This window comes from Podarcis erhardii (assembly GCF_964252035.2).
Source record: "Podarcis erhardii genome assembly, chromosome: 8".
Lineage (NCBI taxonomy): Eukaryota > Metazoa > Chordata > Lepidosauria > Squamata > Lacertidae > Podarcis > Podarcis erhardii.
Genome location: NC_138499.1, coordinates 73,227,150 through 73,249,962, shown reverse-complemented (window position 1 = coordinate 73,249,962; position 22,813 = coordinate 73,227,150). Strand labels below are relative to the sequence as shown.

At 43.3% G+C, this 22,813-nt stretch overlaps 1 long non-coding RNA gene across 2 annotated transcripts in view; it reads left to right on the top strand.

The window, feature by feature from the left end:
- LOC309348126 overlaps positions 1 to 22,813 on the top strand; it is a 181,716-nt gene that overhangs the window by 114,344 nt on the left and 44,559 nt on the right. For both annotated transcript variants that reach the window (XR_014159198.1, XR_014159199.1), the window contains exon 4: positions 7,956 to 8,027. This is a non-coding gene — a long non-coding RNA (uncharacterized lncRNA). The remainder of the gene's footprint in view (positions 1 to 7,955; positions 8,028 to 22,813) is intronic.

Genomic DNA, 22,813 nt, shown 5'->3' with positions numbered 1-22,813 from the left:
TAGATACAATACTATACTAGATGGTTCATCAAGATTCAATTTGCCGTTCCAAAACTTAGAAGGAAATGTTAACCAGAGGAAACCTCTGCTTTTGGGATAACTTGAAAACCAGAAACTAATATTCCTTAATTCAGAATTACATAGCTATCAACTTCCCTTTTCTTGCGAGGAATCCTATTCGGAATAAGGGAATTTCCCTTTAAAAAAAGGAAACGTTTACAGCTATGGAATTATGAACCTATGTACCATATGGGGAAATATATGCTAAAAGTTGGCTGTGGGTTACAAGTTTTCCCACACTGAAATGTAGAATTATCTCTAAATGTTAAGTGCCACATGTTTCATCAACTTAGGCTGTGCATTTAGTTGGGAATAGTGTTGTTGTTGATTTGCTTTTCCTGCTAGATAACTTAAGTTGCAGGACACAACTCCAATATTGACAATATTGCTATAGTATTTCCATACCTAAGCATGATGGCACCTTGATGAATAACTAGGCGCCACTGCCTGAGCACTCATTCATTTATTTTATTAAAATCTATCCGCCTTTCATCCAAGGATATCAGGGCAGTTTGCAATATAAAAATACAAAAATACATCGCATAGTAACAAACAAGCCAATGCCCCTTGCCCCACAGTTTAAAATGCCATAGATCATTTAATTAGCCATTCATAATGGTTACTGAAAACAGAGTAATTTCCAGGTCAGTTTTTGAAAGATTCAGATATCCAAGGCATGTCTGCTGTTTTCCTAGTAAGAATGGAGCTACCATGGAGGAATCTGGAGATATGTTGGGTAAATCTAATCTTGGTCCCATGTCAGATGAACTTCACCCCAAACTGAGAACGGATCCATGAGATTTACCACATTGATCCTCTAGCGTAGCGTACCTTAAAAGTGGTAGATCTCAGAAACTATTAACATCTTTAAAACAGCTCTCCTCTTGGGATTTCAAGGGTAACAAACCATAGAATTGTAACTTCAACTATGGATTTTTAAAACTAAAAGGAGAGACAATCAATCTTTGTCTGAAAATGAAATGTGTTATGCATTGTGATAAGATCACCACTGACCGCTGAAATTGGCTCACAGCAAGTAAATATTGTTCCTGGCTTTGCTGCAGTGGCATCACAACATTGCACTAGATGAGGCTTATATGCTCACTGGATTTTAGGAGCAGACTGAATTTTACTCTCAATCACAATTTGCTCTTGACTGTGAGGGTTTTGTCTTTGTTTCTTCGTTTTATTAGACGTTAGTTGTTGTTTTTTTACCTTGCCACAATTTGGTTGGAAATGGCATTGGGCAGGATCTCAGACATAAAAGGGGACCATAAGGTGGTGATGTATCAGCTCTAGTCCTCAGCATGGGTGGGTACTAGTCCTGATGTCACACTCCTCAGGTTGCCAGTGGGATCCCCGATTTGTCTGCAGGTATACTGGCATGGGTGATTTCTGAACTAAACACCTGAAGTTCAAAGGGACGCGGGTGGCACTGTAGGTTAAACCACAGAGCCTAGGGCTTGCCGATCAGAAGGTCGGCAGTTTGAATCCCCGCGACGGGGTGAGCTCCTGTGGATCGGTCCCAGCTCCTGCCAACCTAGAAGTTCGAAAGCACGTTAAAGTGCAAGTAGATAAATAGGTACTGCTCCAGTGTGAAGGTAAGTGGCGTTTCCGTGCGCTGCTCTGGTTCGCCAGAAGCAGTTTAGTCATGCTGGCCACATGACCCGGAAGCTGTACCCCGGCTCCCTCAGCCAATAAAGCGAGATGAGTGCCGCAACCCCAGAGTCAACCATGACTGGACCTAATGGTCAGGGGTCCCTTTACCCTTAGGCAAACCTAGACAGCATCTTAAAAAGCAGAGACATCACCTTACCAACAAAGGTCCGTATAGTTAAAGCCATGGTTTTCCCAGTAGTGATGTATGGAAGTGAGAGCTGGACCATAAAGAAGGCTGATCGCCGAAGAATTGATGCTTTTGAATTATGGTGCTGGAGGAGACTCTTGAGAGTCCCATGGACTGCAAGAAGATCAAACCTATCCATTCTGAAGGAAATCAGCCCTGAGTGCTCACTGGAAGGACAGATCTGAAACTGAGGCTCCAATACTTTGGCCACCTCATGAGAAGAGAAGACTCCCTGGAAAAGACCCTGATGTTGGGAAAGATTGACGGCACAAGAAGAAGGGGACGACAGAGGACAAGATGGTTGGACAGTGTTCTCGAAGCTACAAACATGAGTCTGACCAAGCTGCGGGAGGCAGTGGAAGATAGGAGGGCCTGGCGTGCTCTGGTCCATGGGGTCACGAAGAGTCGGACACGACTAAACGACTAAACAACAACAACAAATACAAATACTGGCATGGGTGATTTCTGAACTAAACACCTGAAGTTCAGAGTTGTAACAGATCCATGCCACAATGCCATGCCAACCCCACTTGTTTTGCTGTAATCAATGAAGTTGTGGCCTGTTTTAACCTGCACATGTGTTTCTGATCATTTTGTTGCCCAACCCTCATCTCTGGGACAGCCTAATGTACCTGCCCCACAAATAAATCTGTAGCTACTCTTTCAGAAAGCTGATTTGGGACAAATTGCATGTGAACCTAGAACAAGTGAACACGTGTGATAACTTACTGGTGGTGGACACAATTTTGCAGTGCTTGAGCATAGCTTGTTGCTCCCAAAAGTTTGTTGCATCAGGTGGTCCCTCTCCTTCCTTCTACAATTGGGATTTGACTCTGTATTAGCTATGGCAAAGCAAAGACTAAGTGGTCCGTCTGTCCTCCCCTCCCCAGGATGTTTTGGTGCATGAATATACCTGTCCACCTTATTCCTCATGCATTTCCTATGATGATCCATTTGAATTAGCTGCTTATTTTCGGAGTTTGCTTGTAGTTAAACATCATGCGACTTCCATCTGGCCAGATTTAATGTGTTGTCTTCTCAACTGATTTGGGGTAGATATGTCGATGTCCCTTTCTCCTTGAGGTTTTGTCCTTGTAATAACTGGGAGGTCAAATGTGTGAAACTGGTTTGTTTGTTTTGTCTTTTTTCTTCTTCTAAGTGCTGCAGTTCTTCAGCAAATGATTGCCTCTTTATTGGCCAAACTACCAGGGAGTTCAGCTCAGTTTTATGTGGAATATTTGCTGGGAGATAAAATCCCATGGGTGTCATTAGTAGAGGCCAAAAATTTAACAGTGGCAGTGAGGCAATTAAATATCTGAAGCTGGAAGGATTATTTTTAGACGCTGCCTAGGCCATTTGTTATATTGTATACATGCATACTTAAGCCAGTAGCATTTATATTATATATTGCGTTGTGGTTTGCTTTAAACTTATGATTATGTTACATTGTATGGTTTTATTCCTGGTATTATGTTTGCTCTGTTGCCCATAATAAATAAATGATTATGATGAGTTGGCAAAACCCAGCCTAATAATAATAATAATAATAATAATAATAATAATAATAATAATAATATCTTGCCCATCTGGCTGGATTTCCCTAGCCACTCTGGGCGGCTTCCAACAGGATATGTAAAACATTATAAAACATAAAACATTAAAAACTTCCCTAAACAGGGATGTCTTCTAAAAGTCACATAGTTGTTTATTTCCTTGACATATGGTGGGAGGGCGTTCCACAGGGCAGGTGCCACTACCAAGAAGGCCCTCCGTCTAGTACCCTGTCACCTCACTTTTCACAGTGAACCAACCTCTAAGAAGGCCCTCGGAGCTGGACTTCAGTGTTCAGGCTGAACAATGGGGGTGGAGACACTCCTTCAGGTATACTGGACTGAGGCTGTTTAGGACTTTAAAGGTCAGCACTAAGACTTTAACTTGTTCTCGAAAACATACTAGCAACCAATGTTCGTCTTTCAGGACCGGTATTACATGGTCTTATTGGCCACTCCCAGTCACCAGTCTAGCTGCTGCAGCATCACTAAGTCTTGTCAATTTCAGCGGGAAAGAAAGTCAAGCAAACACATAATAATCCCATTGAACTCAGTGGATTTAAGTGTGATTGGATCTTACCTTACCCACGGGCCACAATCCAGTGTTAGAAGTCCTATTGAAATAATGCAAAACTGAGCTGAAACAGAGAAATGTAAACATTTTTGTGTGTGCAGTGATTTTTCAGGGAGTGTCTAGAGAAGTTGTAAAATGGCTTACAGGGAATGTCTCTGTTGCTGAAGTAACCCATTTGACACTATAGTGGTACCTCGGGTTAAGTACTTAATTCGTTCTGGAGGTCCGTACTTAACCTGAAACTGTTCTTAACCTGAAGCACCACTTTAGCTATTGGGGCCTCCTGCTGCTGCCAGGAGCACAATTTCTGTTCTCATCCTGAAGCAAAGTTCTTAACCTGAAGCACTATTTCTGAGTTAGCGGAGTCTGTAACCTGAAGCGTATGTAACCTGAGGTACCACTGTACCTCTTTTGCTGCACTGAAACTGCTGTAACACGGAGTAGCAAGGTAGAAACCATCATGTATCCAACCCTGAGTTGGTTCCATAGTGCCATGATGTCATCACATTCACAATGTAATTCTTTGGATGGGACTGCATTGTGAAGAAGGAAGAAGCCTTATAAAGAAAGCTTTCTAATCAGTGCAATGATCAGCACTGACCGGGGGTCCCTCTGGGATCAACTGCAATAGGGATTTTCCCAATCGGGAACTTGCTAGTGCAGCCAATGGGGCTGTTTGTAACTGGTTTGAATACAACTGCATGCAAATGAAGTTCAAGCGGCTGGCTATTCACTCTCATAAGCTGAACTTCAATTGCAGGTACATTGGTACCTCTGGTTACATACTTAATTCATTCCAGAGGTCCGTTCTTAACCTGAAACTGTTCTTAACCTGAAGCACCACTTTAGCTAATGGGGCCTCCCGCTGCTGCCACGCCACCACTGCACGATTTCTGTTCTCATCCTGAAGCAAAGTTCTTAACCCAAGGTACTATTTCTGGGTTAGCGGAGTCTGTAACCTGAAGCGTATATAACCTGAAGTGTATGTAACCCGAGGTACCACTGTGGTTTGTATTCAGACTGTATTCAGTGGGGATGGCTCTCCTTGTTGATGAGTTGGTTGCCATGGAGAGTCAACCAATAAACTTGTGTTGCATCCAGTTTCTATTCAAATTACTTACAAATGGAGTTCAGAGGGGATGACTCTGAATCCCCTGATTGGGGAAATCCAGCTGATTGGTGGGAAAAGAGCCATTCGCTTTGAAAAAGAACACTCAATGTTGCGTTAGAAAATTGAGTCATTCTGGCTAAGTAAAAAGCCAAGGAGGAAAAAACAAAAATCAAAAATTAGCTAAGTCTAAAGGCTAAGTGCGGGTGGTGCTGTGGGTTAAACTACAGAGCCTAGGGCTTGCCAATCAGAAGGTCGGTGGTTCGAATCCCCGCAACAGGGTGAGCTCCTGTTGCTCGGTCCCTGCTCCTGCCAACCTAGCTGTTCGAAAGCACGTCAAAGTGTAAGTAGATAAATAGGTACCGCTCCGGTGGTAAGGTAAATGGCGTTTCTGTGCGCTACTCTGTTTTCACCAGAAGCACCTTAGTCATGCTGGCCACATGACCAGCTGTACGCCGGCTCCCTCGGCCAATAAAGCAAGATGAGTGCCGCAACCCCAGAGTCGTTCACGACTGGACCTAATGGTCAGGGGTCCCTTTACCTTTAAAGGCTAAGTGCCCTGGGGTAATCTTGAGCATGTTTCTGGAAAATGTAATAACACTTGTTCAGTATACTGTTAACAGTTGCATCTCTGAAACTGGAGTTCCAGACAACAGGAAACTCTTTTAACTACAGAGTACCAGACAAAGCCTGAGGTTAAGATGGATGTCAAAAGCTTGAAAGGCAAGTGTCTGCAGAAACATTAGATCATGCTCACTGCAAGTAGAACGCAGGAAATTGGAAACGGCTTAGTGGGGACAGAGTAGGGCAGTGGAAATTCCCCCAAAATGCATAGTTAAGGTGCCTATCAAAGGTTATGATTGGGTTATACGTATTGCATAAAAATGGGACAAGTTTGGAAGGAACGGGGGCATCAGGAGGTTGCTTATGTGAAACTATAAAAGCACATGTGTAATCTGTTATCAGGGTCTCTAGTCTGCACCATGAAGTGGATGAAATACCATTCTTGGACATGAATAAAATCCTCTTGCTTTGCTACTTGTTGCCTAGTTATCGATTTCTGCTAGAGAACAAATGTCTAAGTGGAAAAGTTCCACAACAGTGCCGATCAGCTGATTTGTGCCAGCAGGTTTTGAAGTTGTCCCCTGACACCGTAATGATGCTATGTGATTGATAGGTGGGTGGTCCTTCCTGCCAATCAGTGCTAGCCCATGGGAGATGTTGGGAAGGAAGGAAATGAACAACAAACTTAGCTCTATTAGTTTGTGGCTAGCCTGCTTTGTGCTTCAATAATTAAACTTTGCAGGGCTAGCCAAAGACATTTTTCTGCCTGAGGCAAAAGACTGGATGGTGCCCACCCCTTCCATGTATAAATCCAATCAGAATGGCAGTTTCATATATTTCAACTTTGGTTATGGAACAGCAGCTTCAAATGCATCATTGACAGTAGGGTAATTTAAAGAGCCCAGGCCAGGTAATGTAGCCACACCGCTCTTATATCCATCACCTTGTAGCTGGTCCCCCATCCCACCTCCCAGCATCTGTCTCCTGAAGTAGCCACCTCATTCTGCCTAATAGTAGGGCCAGACATGAAACTACATAAAGTTTAAAACTGAAATATTGTCAGACTTTTCTGTTACATGCCACCTTTTCTGCATTTCTTTGTGTTCTTTTATTAAACTTCATTTTTTATTTAAAAACTATATTACAAACATTCTATTAAATAAACATGTTTGCATTGATTCAGTCATGAGTGAAAAAGCAAACTTCTCTGTTTATTCCCAGTAGAATGTGGATCTAAATTCATATCCCCATCCAATTGCACCCCATTGAAGTCACAGTAACTTTTGCTGTGGCTGGGGATTTATATTCCTCACACAGAACTTGTAGTTCTTCTCTGAAGCTGAAACTAGATAGGAGCCACATTCTTTCATTTTGGCTACAGATATCATGTCATTATATTTCTTTTTTCTTTTATTTTTCTAAAATGACAATATTTTGTTTTAGGACTTAATATGAAACCTTCCCTTTATAAGTGATTGGAACCTCCCAGACTTGACTTTTCCCACTCCAGGCCTTAGGAAAATAGGAAGCTGCCATATACTGAGTCAGACCATTGGTCCATCAAGCTCAGTGTTGTCTATGCTACTTGGGACACAGGTGGCACTGTGGTCTAAACCACTGAGCCTCTTGGGCTTGCTGATCAGAAGGTTGGTGGTTCAAATCCCCATGACGGGGTGAGCTCCTGTTGCTATGTCCCAGCTCCTGCCAACCTAGCAGTTCGAAAGCACACCAGTGCAAGTAGATAAATCGGTACCACTGCAGTGGGAAGGTAAACGGCGTTTGCGTGCACTCTGGTTTCCGTCACAGTGTCCTGTTGCACCAGAAGCAGTTTAGTCATGCTGGCCACATGACCTGGAAAGCTGTCTGTGGACAAACACAGGCTCCCTTGGCCTGAAAGCGAGATGAGTGCCGCAACCCTATAGTAGCCTTTGACTGGACAACCCAGGGGTCCTTTACCTTTACCTTTTACCTGCCTATGCTAACTGGCAGCAGCTCCACTGGGGCATCAGTCAGAATTTTCTCTGAGTCCTACCTGGAGCCAGGAGTGTAGCATGGGTTGCCGGTAAATGTTGTGCTCCCCTGATGGACTTGGCAACACTCAGTCCCTTCGCCAGCCAGCATCTAATCAAGGGGGTCTCTCCTTGCAAACTAGCCCCAACCTGGGAGCAGAGTTACCACCTGAATATGACTTTTTAGTCTAGATATGCTAGGAATGAAGCCCATGAATCCAAAAAAGTTGTTCGTTCTTTCCAGGTCCTCTGCTATTTGGACATGGTCATGGAGCCATGGGATAGTATCAGGCCTTTAATTTGAGCCAGAACTTGAGTTTAACAAAAAAACCCTGCCTTTTGAGACCATGCTTAAGAAGAGAGTAGCTTCACACATTTGCAGATTTTCTTCACCAAGCCCCTCACATATAGAATATTCAGACCCCAACGTTTTTAGAAATAGAGCACTGGGTCTCAGAAAACTGAGCTATGATTTGAACCAAGTGACATGGTGAAGCCCTTCAAAGGACTGTAAGTGGAGGATTGCATGGCTGAATTCTTGCCCTCCTCCAACCTCAAAATAAATAAATAAAGGAAATTTCAAAAATCTCATCTTGATTGAAGAAAATAACTCAGAGGGAAGAAAGGCTTGGGATTAGCATTTTCCTTTCTCTGCATGTCTGTGTTCACTTTTTAAAAGTTGTGCTTTGTTCTTAAGAAGCTGTACCTGAGCACAGCACACACAGCATGACAAGCTGCCCTTGGTGTCTCTCGTCATATTCTTCCTAGATATTGGCAATTACTGTTCCCTCTATTGCTGGGCGGGATCCAGGGAAGTGATATGTGTGCTCAGGAAAGGTACAGCTGGGCTTTGCTACTTGTTGTCCCTGCAGCAATTCCCAGTGCTGTTTAAAAATATGAAAATGCCTATCTCTTCAGCAGAGGGAAATGCTATACAGGGGGGAAATAGATGAATATCAGGCTAAGCATGCCTTTTTCTCTTCCTCCTCAACAGACACACACACAGATGTGCATATCACGGATTTGGATCCTGTCCCAGACTTTTAAGATTTAAATTGAAAGCTTAAGCTGGAACTGTTTAATTTGCTAGCTAAAGATCAAATTAGATCCAGGAGCAAAATGGTATGTGTGTATGAATATACATATATAACAGACGCAAGCCATGATGCTGAATTAAAATATAGATTCAGTCATCCTTCACAATATTTAGGGTTTTTTGTGTTCCCCTACATGATTCTTGGGACGTAGGTGGCACTGTGGTCTAAACCACTGAGCCTAGGGCTTGCTGATTGGAAGGTTGGTGGTTCGAATCCCTGCGACGGGGTGAGCTCCCGTTGCTTGGTCCCAGCTCCTGCCAACCTAGCAGTTCGAAAGCATGTCAAAAGTGCAAGAAGATAAATAAGTACTGCTCTGGCAGGAAGGTAAATGGCATTTCTGTGCGCTGCTCTGGTTTTGCCAGAAGCGGCTTCGTCATGCTGGCCACATGACCCGGAAAAACTGTCTGCGGACAAACTTCAGCTTCCTCGGCCAGTAAAGAGAGATGAGTGCCATAACCCCAGAGTCGTTCGTGACTGGACTTAACTGTAAGGGGTCCTTTGCCTTTTTTTACATGACTCTTATTGTCTTCGTGTGTCATCTGCCATTCCTGCTGCTTCCTGTACCAAATGTTTAAATAACAACAACAACAACAATATAATGAAAAACAGTAACAATTTTAATACTAATCAGTATTATTACCAGTATTGTTACTACCCCATCCCCTATATCATACGGTCCTTGAAGTAGGAGGCTTTATTATTATTTATGGGAATAATTTCTGCTCACCCCCTCCAAGAGATGGGCGGGGTTTGTGACACCGTGCGGGCTTACCTCTCCAGGTGCCACCCACCATGCTGCACGGTGGCTGTTGCCCCGCCCCTATCTCGGCAGGACAATGGGCTGCTGGGTGGGGGTGGGGAGAGACCCCGGAAAAGGGCCAATGCTCTTTGGCCAAGACTCACTTTGTTTTCCTTCCACATTCACCCACCCAACCCTCCCTAAAATATAACATGGTCTTCTTTTGCAGGCTAACCTCTTGCTTCCTAGGTCAGCGGGCACTGCTACGGTCATAAGATGGTTGCTATAGCGTGTTCTCACTAGCAGAGAGCACGTGTTGCGGTTGGGGAACAGACCACCATCATGACTAGGCATATTTGGTGGGAACCTAAGCCTTAAAGGGTTAATTAGGTTGCTGGGGATTTTTGAGTGTTGCCAATTTGGAGGAGGGGTCAGAGGCTATAAATATAGGAGCCAGAGGTTAGGACGGCCTCTTGGTCGTTTGCAACGGATCACCCGCCCCCCCTCCCTTTTTATAGGGTGGTTCTTTGGTTTATTGACCTTGCTATGCCTGTCATGGGGTCGTTCGCCTTTGAGCGAGGGCCTGGTAGGAATTTTGCCATTTGGCTGATTGGCTGGTGCCATTTGGTTTTTGCCTACTGCGTAGCAAATCGTCACAACTTGTAAGGTTGGCGGTTAGGCATTGGTTAAATTGGTTCTTGGAGGGGTAAGTGCCTACCCCTCCAAATGATGCTGAAAGGGAATTCCGTTAAAGGAATCCAGGGGCTTGCCATTCTTTCGTCCTTGTCCGTGGAGCCGGACTTGGGCCGTGCAAGCCCCACCGGAACATGAGGGTGAGAGGTGTTGGACTGGTTCCCAGCCTCATTTCTCCCCAATATTTGTTTCCCATGCTGGCTTCTGGTGGTGCCCAGAAGTACCAGCTCTGTCCTTGGGGGGCAAGGACAGATAGTCAAACCAATGCCTAAGCAACCACTCACATTTGATGTATTTGAATAAAGTTGTGGCCAAAATTATGCCAAAAACCTTAAACAAAAATTAACGTGTGATGTGTGAATTTTTGGGGGGTGGTACTGTGGAACTCAACACGCAAATTCAGAACCAGGAAGGAATTCCCCTGCATTGGCAGGTTTTGCCTTCCCCGTAGCAATTTGCCACAACTTTGGCGGTTTTAGACCTTGGCCGGTATCCTCAGGGGTCAGCAAACTTTTTCAGCAGGGGGCCGGTCCACTATCCCTCAGACCTTGTAGGGGGCAGGACTATATTTTGGGAGAAACATATGAATGAATTCCTATGCCCCACAAATAATCCAGAGATGCATTTTAAATAAAAGCACACATTCTACTCATGTAAAAACACCAGGCAGGACCCACAAATAACCCAGAGGTGCAATTCAAATAAAAGGACACATTCTACTCATGTAAAAACATGCTGATTTCCAGACTGTCTGCAGGCCAGATTTAGAAGGTGATTGGGCCGGATCTGGCCCCGGGGCGTTAGTTTGCCTACCCATGATTTAACTGAACATTCATCACAACTTTGGCAGTTTTGGGCCTTGTTTGGTATCCTATAGTCTATCTTCGAGATGGGGGGGTAACATCTTCAGGCACCCCATGCAGCAGTGTTTGCAGGGCCCATTAAAGGGTTGATTGTGGGAGTCACTGGCCCTAGAGCGGTGGCATATAGGTAAAACTCCTGGCTTGGTGAAGTGGGAGGGCATGCTGTGTAAGTTCGTGCTTAACTGTCCCCTCCCACTGCTCCTGATTGCCCTGCACATCCTCAGTCCCTATTGGGTTGAGACGAATACCTTCCAAGGCCTAAGCCAGGGTTTCTTACACCTGAAATTCAGTAAAGTTGTGGCCTAATTTAAACCTATACATTGTTGTCATGTCTCATTTCTGGGGGGTAGGCTCCACGGACAGGGTTTATCGCGTGGACTCACAATTGGATGGCATTTAAAGGCTATTGTTCACAAATATTTAGACCTGAAAGAATAAGAAACTTTCCAAATTGCAGACTAATAGAACTAGAAGCTTAGTCCCTGATTTGCTATCTTTCAATCTGCAGGGAATATCCCTGTAGGATATATACATATGCATAAAGATATTCCCACATCTGCAAAAATGAAAGCCAATTTTGTCCCCTCGACACTCTCTTGCCTTGCTTAGGCCCAGTCAGAACTAAATGAATAAGTGCTTTCATTTAGCAGACTCAAAGATCATGTTTTCTGATGAACACAACCTCTTTGACTGTAAGAAATGGGGAGGGGGCCCCACAAGCCTAGCAAAATGTATCCTAATAAATGGAATTGACTTGAATCCTCACTATAATCTTTGGGTAGTCCTTCAAGATAAAAACTGTGAAAATGACCTTTACTTTTATGCTTTTGTTGTGTTTTTTAAGTGCCCAGCTTGGATCATCATTTTTCTGCACTATTTATAATCCCTTTTTTATGGGAAAGCTGGCCTTTACAAAAATTGTAGATCTGGGCAGAATACAAATGCATAAGCAGATTCTTCCACTTAGCTAAAGAATTGAAGTGGTAAAAGGAATCGCGAGAAGACCCCGAAAAAAGGGCAGATCTACTAAATGTTCATCATTCCGACCAGTAGTATTTATAAAGAACAGGGTGTTATTATGTTGATGACTCAAAAAGGAAAGGATGCTCCAAAAATAATCCTTGGCTTGTATTATTTAACTCTTACCTGAGATTTCCCATCTCAGCAATGTGATAAAAGAAACATCAGAGGGATTCATATGACTGCCTATATATTCAGGCCACATACCCCACCATGTTCAGGGGCCATGTCCTCTGCATTTCACCAATAGGGAAAGGTAAAGGTACCCCTGACCATTAGGTCCAGTCGTAGCCGATTCTGGGGTTGTGGCGCTCATCTTGCTTTATTGGCCGAGGGAGCCGGCGTACAGCTTCCGGGTCATGTGGCCAGCATGACTAAGCCGCTTCTGGCAAACCAGAGCAGCGCACGGAAACACCATTTACCGTCCCGCCAGAGCGGTACCTATTTATCTACTTGCACTTTGACGTGCTTTGGAACTGCTAGGTTGGCAGGAGCAGGGACCGAGCAACAGGAGCTCACCCCGTCGCGGGGATTCGAACCGCCGGCCTTCTGATCAGCAAGGCCTAGGCTCTGTGGTTTATCCGACAGCGCCACCCGCGTCCCTCATTTCACCAATAGGGATAGACAAATCTTACAATTTTAGAGCTTCTTATTTCCCCCCCAGTCTTAAATTTAGTTCTTTTACAGTGGGAGCCTGATATCATCATATAGGCTCTCCATGTGTTTTGGAACCCTGGAAGACCAAGAAATTGAGTTTAGGTGTTGATGAGATTGATATTCCAAACCAATGAATTATGAACTAATTGCAGACAAACAAAGAATCATAAACATTGATAACTGCAGTCAATCATTTCTCAGTGTTCCATCTCCATTTTCTAGTGATGACAGGTTGCAGTATCGCATTAAAGATGTGCAAATCTTTTGCCTGATTGGTTTGGTCAGAAACGTTTCCTGGTTCTCTTATGTATTATGTATTTTATTTGTACTTCTTTTGCTTGTCTAAATTCTTGGGGAATACAATACAATTCCACATGTGTCTCAGAAGAAAGCCCCATTGGGATCTTATGGTAAGGTAAGTGGGCAAAGGTTTGCAACCTTAGCGAAGAGGTTGAAAATATTAATAAATAAGTGTAAATCAGTCCTGCTTTGGGACATTGAGTAGGTATATTCAGTGAAAACCTCAGGTAGTTTGAAAGTGGTAATAATTAGTTGGGTATGTCATGGTAGAACTGCTTTATCAACCATAGCTGCTCAGTTTTATTGACATAATTTGCCTAGTGGATTAAAATATATAGCTGATTTTATCTATAGGCATCTGATGCTTTTTAAAAATGGATACATTTAGAAATTTACAAACTGGGCACCATGCTATGATAAGAATTCAATATATTGATTCAAAGTTGTAAAAGGTGGATAATAATTAGGTTGCTTAAGCAATAATTTTACCACAGTCAATACCAAACCATGCTTTTGAGTACCACAGCAGAATATTAGAGGCCCTGCGGCTCTTTCCAAAGTTTTCCAGCAGAAATAGTTTGATTATAGACATGATGTAAGAATCTTCATTAAGGTAAAGGGGGGGAAATGTGCTACAGGAGTGAAAAGGCCAAATTAAGGAGACTAGAAATAAAATACCATATTGTCATTAAAAATAATAAATCAATAAAATCTATGGCCTGGGTCTATAGAATCATAGAGTTGCAGAGTTGAAGAGTCAGCTAGTCCAACCCACTGCAATGCAGGAATCTCAACTAAAGCATCCATGATAGTCAAGACATCCAAAACTCCAAGGAAGAAGAGTTTACCACCTCCCAGATGAGTTTGTTCCACTGTCAAATAGCTTTTACTGTCAGAAAGTTCTTCCTGGTGTTTTGTTGTAATCTCCTTCCTTGAAACTGGAAACTATTGGTTTGGGTCCTGACCTCTGGAGTAGGAGAAAACAAGCTCCCATGGGACAGCCCTTTACATATTTTGAGATGGCTATCATATCTCTTCTCAGTCTCCTCTTGATTTCTTTATGCTTTCAGAGAACTTTAGGAGATATGATGTTTTGTTTTGCTAAGCTGCTCCTGTCATGCATGTGAGCTTTCCAGAAGCAGACGTCCAAAGCAAGAGTGACTAACCTACTAAGCAACAAATACCACCATCACTGACCATTGGTCATTCTCTTTTTTATAATCTTTTTTATTCAGATTTACACTACACATTTAAATTCAAACATTAGACATCATCATCAACGTTTAGGATTCCCTGAATCCTTAGACTTCCCTCCACCCTTCCATGGTTTCCATTTTCAATCTTTTTCAACTGCATCATATATTTTCGCTAGTTCTCTTAAAATAATCCATTTTTACCTTAGTTTTTAGTACATTACAAGCATTAGTCAAATCCTGCCAACGTTTTTAGTTGTTTACCGTGTTCCCTTAGGTAAGTTGTAATTTCCCCCCATTCTTTATTAAAGTTTCTCTCTTCTTGGTTCCTGATTTTCCCGGTCATTTTTGCCATTTCGACGTAGTCCATCATCTTCATCAGCCATTCGTTTCTGGTCGGGACTTTATTTTCTTTCCATCACCATTGGTCATTCTCAGTAGTTATCCTGTGACCATACATGCCATCTATGTGGGGCTGTGGGTGCCCAGGCCCCACAAAAAATTCAGTGAAAGGGCTGCCCCCCACCCCAAAGTGTGGCGGCCAGCCTGCTGTGGGGTGACTTCAAGCACACATGGTGTGATGACATGACACAGCCCCAGGCACCCTCTGTTGCGGAGGCAAGCTGACAACGCTATCTGTGACTCGGGGCTCTCCTCCCAAGTGAAGTTTATCAGGTTACTGCTTTGGGTGAATTTCACACGAAAGTGTAAATATTTTATTTCAGTGGGTTTTCCATGTGTAACATTTGGCTCTGTTGTCGATAATGTATTTTCCTCTTTCTGCTTCCAGGTTTGTGTTTTACTTTGTTTTAACAGTAGGTTATATTTTGTCATAGATTTTAGAAATTGTTTGGTATAGTGGCATTTTTATGGATTCTATTATATGGCTTTATGGTTATCTTGTAAGCCAGTCTTGCTGCTCTTATTAGAAGAGCAGGATGCAAATATATTGTTGTTATTATTATTTATTAGGGTGGGCTTCCTCAAGGATGAGTAATTCATCTTCTTTCCCACAGCATTTGGGGCTTTTTTATCGAGGGAAAAGGCAACACGATAGAAGCATATAAAATTAGACACGGCATTAGCATGAGAACTCAGAGTGAGTTAGTGAAGTTGAATGTTGGAGGATTCAGAACAGACTACACAAAGAAATTCTTCTCAGAGTTCATAGTTAAACTATGAAATTCTCTTCCATGGCAGGCAGTGATGACCACCAACTTGGATGGCTTTAAAGAAGGATTCGACAAATTTATGGAACTGTCAGAGGCAGTATGCTGATGGTCAACAAAAGAGGTTCAAAGACTCTCTCAAGACAAATCTTAAAAATGTAGTTTAAACACTGACAACTGGGAAACACTGGCCTGCAAGTGCTCCAACTGTAGAACAGCCTTTGCCAAAGGTGTCAGGGGGTTTGAAGATGCTCAAACTCAGGACGAGAGGAGAAAATGCAATAAGAGGAAGACACACTTGGCAAACCCTCACCATGATCAACTCCTGCCTGGAATCCTATGTCCCCACTGTGGAAGGACTTGTGGATCCAGAATTGGTCTCCACAGTCACTTACAGACTCACTTTTAAAATTGTGTTTATGGAAGACAATCTTACTTGGCTACAAGTGAGACTTCCGGGATAGCGCGAACGGGTAATGGCGGATTCCCTCCGAGCTCTGGAGGGAATCGGCTCCGCTAAGGACGGGTCTTGCCGTGCCGGCGACACGGGGACCCTTAGAAACCGCAGGCGCTGAAGCCTGCGGACATGGAGACTCGGCGGGCACCTTAAGCGCCCTCCCCGACCCGCGAAGAGCCTTTTTAAAGGCTACGGAGGGGACCGGAGAGTGGCGTGGAGCTGAGAGTCGATGGCTGCCTTGGCGGAGCGAAGCCGCGAGCCATGACCGGAGAGCGCTATCTTTCTTCCTGAAATTTGGACTGAAAAAACAACTCGTGAGTAGAAGGAAATTTTGGCACTAAAAGTTTTATCATTGAATTTGAGTACGAGCGGGGGATGTGTTAAAAAGGAAGTCCACACTCCCCCCCCCACCAAAAGACTTAAAGCAAGGAGAGGAGCACTAAGTCGGAAAGACTCTGGTGTTGAAAGGAGAAAGAACACTTTCATAAATTGGTTGAAAAAGTTACTTGTGCTGGAGTGAAGAGAGGGGAATCCCAGAGGTTTTGCTTTTGGCGGACCCCCCCCCCCCGAACCCGGGCAGTGCCCTGCTTGGGAACCCGAGAGAAAAAACAAGGTGTTTGACAGCTGTCAAAAGAGCCGTCAAACGGACGTCAGCTTGGAAATTGAGTTAAAACTGTGTTATAACTATATTGTTGGGACTAAAAGTGTTACATTAAATTGACTGGAAACAAACTAATTCTGAATAACAAAGTAGCGAACTGTTGGAAAAGAACTATGATGGAAATCCCCCTGGAGGGAACTAAAGACATTGCAATGGCTGCGGAAGGAAAACTACTGGCAGAGATAAAAAAAATGTTTTCCCTGGTGGGAGCTCTGCAAGAGCAGAGCTTAGCCATGAGAGATCAACTGATGACCTTCAATCTTAAACTAAACAAATCTGTTGGTGGAGCTAACCGGATGGAAAAAGAATCTGCAGCTGCAGAAAAAGAGACAACTTCAGAACTGGGGGAAAAAGAAGAAAAAGAAGAAGGAGTTCAGGAGGAAGAGAGCAATCAAATATCTGTAACTTTTGGGAGGAAAAGAAGTGAAAAAGACAACCAATGGATCATAAATCTGCAAAGAGAGAGAAAGATGGAAGTCCCTGGAACAACTGAAACATTAAGCTACGAAAGAACGAATAAGTATGATGGAGACTTCTTCTTTAAGCTGCAACATGGGAGATCTGTTGATCCTGGACAAAGACTGTTTTTGTTTGAAAAATATGAGGAACTGGTGACAGAATTCCTTCGAGAAGAGAAGATCAATAAAAAGGACTATAAACAAAATTGCTGGAGAGTGATTAACGGGGGCCTAAGGGCCTCTGATGTGAGAAATCCGGGTTAAATCTGTCTTTTTTTTCTTTGGGATATTAATGTGGGAAGGGGCAAATACCGGGACAGAGGGGGAGGGGAGTGCAGAGTGGTAAAAGTCTGGGGTTTAGAATAGAAATATTATTGTTTTTTGATTTAATATAAAGAGTAAGGAATTTGTGGGAGAGAAATTAGGCCGACCTTAGAGAAACAACTTAATATGTATAATGGGATTTAAAGTAAAAATGGATAAAGGATAAATTATAAGAAAAGATATGAATAATATTTAAGAGATTTGAACAAATAACTTGCTGAGATATTTAATGAAATGGGAAGGTGGCTGGGGGGGGTGGGGGGAAGTCACTGAAAGAGGGTAATGATTGTAAGGGTATGAAACTACAGATATTCTGTTTTGTGTTTTGTGTTTATGATATATGTTTGTGTTTGTTTAAAAAAATTTTTGAAAATCCAATAAAAATATTAAAAAAAAAAAAAAATACAAGTGATTGCCAAAGAAGAAAAGAAGAGCTTCTCAATACCAGTTCCTGAAAATGGCAGGAGGGGAGAATGCTGTTGCACTCAAGACTTGCTTGCAGGCCTTCCATAGGCATTGTATTGGCCAATGTGAGAACAGAATACTGGACTAGATAATCCATTGACCTAATCCAGCAGAGCTGGATTTTCTTATGTTTGTCTGGCCTCCCTTGGTGCAGTGTGAGACAAGGCAGAAGGAAAGTAACAGAACATGGCATATAAAAGCTTGTGTTTGTTTGTTTGTTTGTTTGTTTAAAAAACACACGCTCCAAGGCATCCTCTATAACCCCCTGTGCTCGTTCTCTTGCAATTATGTTCTGGTTTAAGAGTGTGGATTCTTTTTGTGTGGCCTTAATCAGTTGTTTCCACTGCCACCTTATGTAGGGACTGTACGGAAGGGTGGGGATGAGGGAATCGTACTCAGATGAAATTAGCTGGAAAAGACAGTCAGCTCAGTTTTCTAATGCCTTGAAGCCTCCAATCATTAAGGAATTGTCAACATTGATCTGTACTGACTGAATAAGGTTTCTGCAACATGACTTAATAAGAAAGCTGTAACTATTTCCATTCTCCCTACTGTTATCTGTATCTCTGTGCATTTTAAGATGGAGACAGACAATACTTCTTTCAGAGAGTTGAAACTGGCACAAGAGATGCTTTGTATCCTGTGGCCCCACAAACATTTTTTTTTTCTTTTGTTCCATTTCTCCTCTGCTCAAGCAGGTTTTCAAAATGACGCACATGTCCTGAAAACCATTTTGACCAATAGTCAAAGTGAGATGAATATAAATACCACAGCCATCGTTACCTCTTTGAAACCCCCTTCAGCACTCTGGAATGGGCCACTGTTTCCAGCCTAAATTAGTACACAATATGGATGGGCAAATGATAACTCCTACCCCAGGTTTGATTCATGTTTGGAATAACCCAACTATTTCCCCTCCAGTGAAAATAGATTAGGTAAAGGTAAAGGGACCCCTGACCATTAGGTTCAGTCATGGCCGACTCTGGGGTTGCGGTGCTCATCTTGCTTTATTGGCCGAGGGAGCTGGCGTACAGCTTCTGGGTTATGTGGCCAGCATGACTAAGCCGCTTCTGGCGAACCAGAGCAGCGCACGGAAACACCGTTTACCTTTCTGCTGGAGCGGTACCTATTTATGTACTTGCACTTTGATGTGCTTTTGAACTGCTAGGTTGGCCGGAGCAGGGACCGAGCAACGGGAGCTCGCTCCATCGCAGGGATTCGAACCGCCGACCTTCAGATCAGCAAGTCCTAGGTTCTGTGGTTTAACCCACAGCATCACCTGCGTCCCTGGAAATAGATTGGTTTATTCCAAATCCAATGAGTCAAACTTGATTCTTTCACATTCTCATTGGGACACATCATTGGGAGACATTGTTTAACCATTCCCCTTCACCCACCCATGAATATATGTTCTGACTGCTCTCTTTCCTTGTTGTTGTAATGGGGCCAGTGGGAGGGAGATGGGGGCAGATGGGAAGAGGGAGAGGGAGAGAGAGGGAGAGGGAGGGGAGAGCTCGTCCATCACTCCCTGATGATGCCATAGTAGTAACAATAGAATCCTGGGTCAACAGGGTGCAAACATGTCACAGGCTGCAATTGTATTAGAATGAGTGTGGAATTGAGGCTAAATTGAAACTTCCCCTGTACCTGTGTAACTATTGTTCTGACTTTGTGGCAGCCCTTGAGATATTTGAAGATGACTATCATATTTGAAGATGTTCCTGAAAGATCTTCATTGGCTCCCAGTACATTTCCAAGCACAATTCAAAGTGTTGGTGCTGATCTTTAAAGCCCTAAACGACCTTGGTCCTGTACACCTGAAGGAGCGTCTCCACCGCCAACATCCACTGAGGTCCCGCACCAAGGGCCTTCTGGCGGTTCCCTTGCTGCAAAAAGTGAGGATACAGGGAACTAGGCAGAGGGCCTTCTCAGTAGTGGCACCCGCCCTGTGGAACGCCCTCCCAGCAGATGTCAAGGCAATAAACAACTATTTTACTTTTAAAAGGCAACTGAAGACGGCCCTGTTTGGGGAAGTTTTTCATGTCTGACGCTGTATTGTTTTTAATATTCAGTTGGAAGCCACCCAGAGTGGCTGGGGAAACCCTGCCAGATGGGCGGGGTATAAATAATAAATTATTATATTCTTACTATCTCCTCTCAGTCTCCTCTTTACCATGCTGAACCTACCCAATTCCCTCATAAGGCTTGGTTTCCAGGCCCTTTATCATCTTGTTCACACTTCTCTGCACACATTCCATTTGTTGTCCCTCCCCAGCTCTTGTGCCACCTTTCCAAAACTGGGTAAGTGATGTGTGTCAGTCTTTGGGAGGGAGATGGGAGGGCTCTGGCAGGGTCTTAGAGCCCTCCCATCTCCTTCCCAAAGTTGGGCAAGCGCTAATGTTGTTGTTTAGTCGTTTAGTCGTGTCCGACTCTTCGTGACCCCATGGACCAGAGCACGCCAGGCACTCCTGTCTTCCACTGCCTCCTGCAGTTTAGTCAAACTCATGCTGGTAGCTTCAAGAACAATGTCCAACCATCTCGTTCTCCATCATCCTCCATCGTCCTCCTTCTCCTTGTGCCCTCCATCTTTCCCAACATCCGGGTCTTTTCCAGGGAGTCTTCTCTTCTCACAAGGTGGCCAAAGTATTGGAGCCTCAGCTTGAGGATCTGTCCTTCCAGTGAGCACTCAGGGCTGATTTCCTTAAGAATGGATAGGTTTGATCTTCTTGCAGTCCATGGGACTCTCAAGAGTCTCCTCCAGCACCATAATTCAAAAGCATCAACTCTTCGGCGATCAGCCTTCTTTGTGATCCAGCTCTCACTTCCATACATCACTACAGGGAAAACCATAGCTTTAACTATACGGACCTTTGTCGGCAAGGTGATGTGTCTACTTTTTAAGATGAATCACTAACTAGGCATTTGGAAAGGAGGTGAAGGACTCTAGGACCCTGTCACAGCCCTCACACCTCCCTCCCCAAGCAAGCACTTACTAGGCTTTGGAAAGGAGGCAGGAAGGTGCCCTCCTCAGCTCAGTGCTCTGCGCAAGGAACAGGCTGTACTGCCCTAGGATTGCCTCTGCTGAGACATTTTTCAGAAAATCCAACAGTACGGGCAGGCGGGGGGGGGGGAGGCTCACTTTTCATATATAAGGCAAATAAAAACCAGTCTGTTTCAAATCATTAGTTTGGAAGATTCATACCTGCATTTTATGGCTTTAAAAGGTGTCCATTATTTCAAATGGGAAAGAAATAGAATTGGCACCAAATGTCACCCTACAGTGAAATTCATGTTGAGTTTTGATATTGCACTGAGAAGTAAGTGCTGCAGGAATGTCAGAGGAAGGCAAAATATTTTAAGAAGATTTTTTTTCTAGGTTTTGTTTTTCGTTCGTCTTTTTTAGAGGGTGGAAAAGGACCCACCCAATTGCAGAGGCTTCTCTCTAGCACTACAATCCAGTAGCCATAGTGTGGTAACTACTTAAACATTAATGAAGAAGAGAGGGGAATGTCTTGTTGCAGGAAAGCCAGCCTTGCTTTGTGCATGGGGGTGGGCTGTGATGGGGCAGGAGCCAATTCAGCCTTTCAACTCATATGCCTATTCAGTATTCACACACAAAACAGGAAGTGGGACACATGTTAAAAATCATGGTAACCCATTTAAAGATCAACTCAATTGTGGAATGGCAAATCTCTTATATGTGAAGCTGAAGGCTGCATCTATAAAGCACATTGTGTGCAAAGGTACTAGAAACCCGGGATAGTGTATGCATTATACAGAGATATAGACTCTAATTCAATTCAGTGTTGAAGAACGGTCGCAAATTGTTGTTTTTGGCAGTATCAAGTGGGCCAATAAGATGTGTGTATTCAGGAAACATTTCTATAACCAGATTCGAGCACCTACATTTCCCTTTGATTCAATGTATAAGGCAGCACAATATGGCTTGTTTTATTCAAAGAGAAGTGATACCATTCAGAGTTTTATACAGTTCCACAATAATAGTTACCTGTCTTTTTCATGTCACAACTAAAGGTTTCATGGCTAAGTCTCTTCATTGTATCCCTGGAAAACAATGATTTAGAGAACCAGCCAAGAATCATTTCAATTCATTATTGTGTCACCTGCCAGAACGCAATCAGTTCTAAACAGAAAAGTAGGCCTCTGCAGTTTCCAATTTGCTGTTTTATTTGAGAGTTTCTGAACATGGCATGCCTTAAACTGGAGAGACCACTGCTCTACCTAGTCTTATATTGACTATTTATTCCAGTGGCAGTGCCACCAGAGCTATTTCTCCTAAGAGGTAACTCTTAGTAGGACCTGGGGGTGCTCAGTTTAATACAGTATAGGCAACTCACAACTTATGCCCATTTAACTTGTTACAGGTAGGTAGCCGTGTTAGTCTGCTGCAGTCGAAACAAAATAAAAAAATCCCTTCCAGTAGCACCTTAGAGACCAACTAAGTTAGTTATTGGTATGAGCTTTCATGTGCATTCACACTTCTTCAGATACCTTACATACTTCTTCAGATACAGAAGCCACCAGACCCTTATATATAGTGAGAGGGTGGGTAGGGGTATTACTCAGAAGGGTAGTGGGAAAGGGTGATTGGCTGATAGGTGTGGTAAACCTGTTGATGACTATTAACAACTGCAATGGTCTTACAGGAAAAAGCAAGGGGTGAGATGGCTAAAAATAGCTTTATCATGTATAATGAGGTAAGTATCCAATGTCTCTATTCAGACCAGGTCTCTCCATGGTTTTAAGTTTGGTATCAGAAGAAGTTTGCATGTACACGAAAGCTCATACCAATAACTAACTTAGTTGGTCTCTAAGGTGCTACTGGAATGAATATATTTAACTTGTGTGTTTTCAGGTTTATGTGCTTGGCAAAACAGATAAATAAGTAAAAGGGGTGGGGGACTGGCATCCAGGGAGGAAACAAAAAACTTTTTGGCATTTTCACTTCCCATTGAACCCAATTTTTTCAGCTATATGCCAATTTT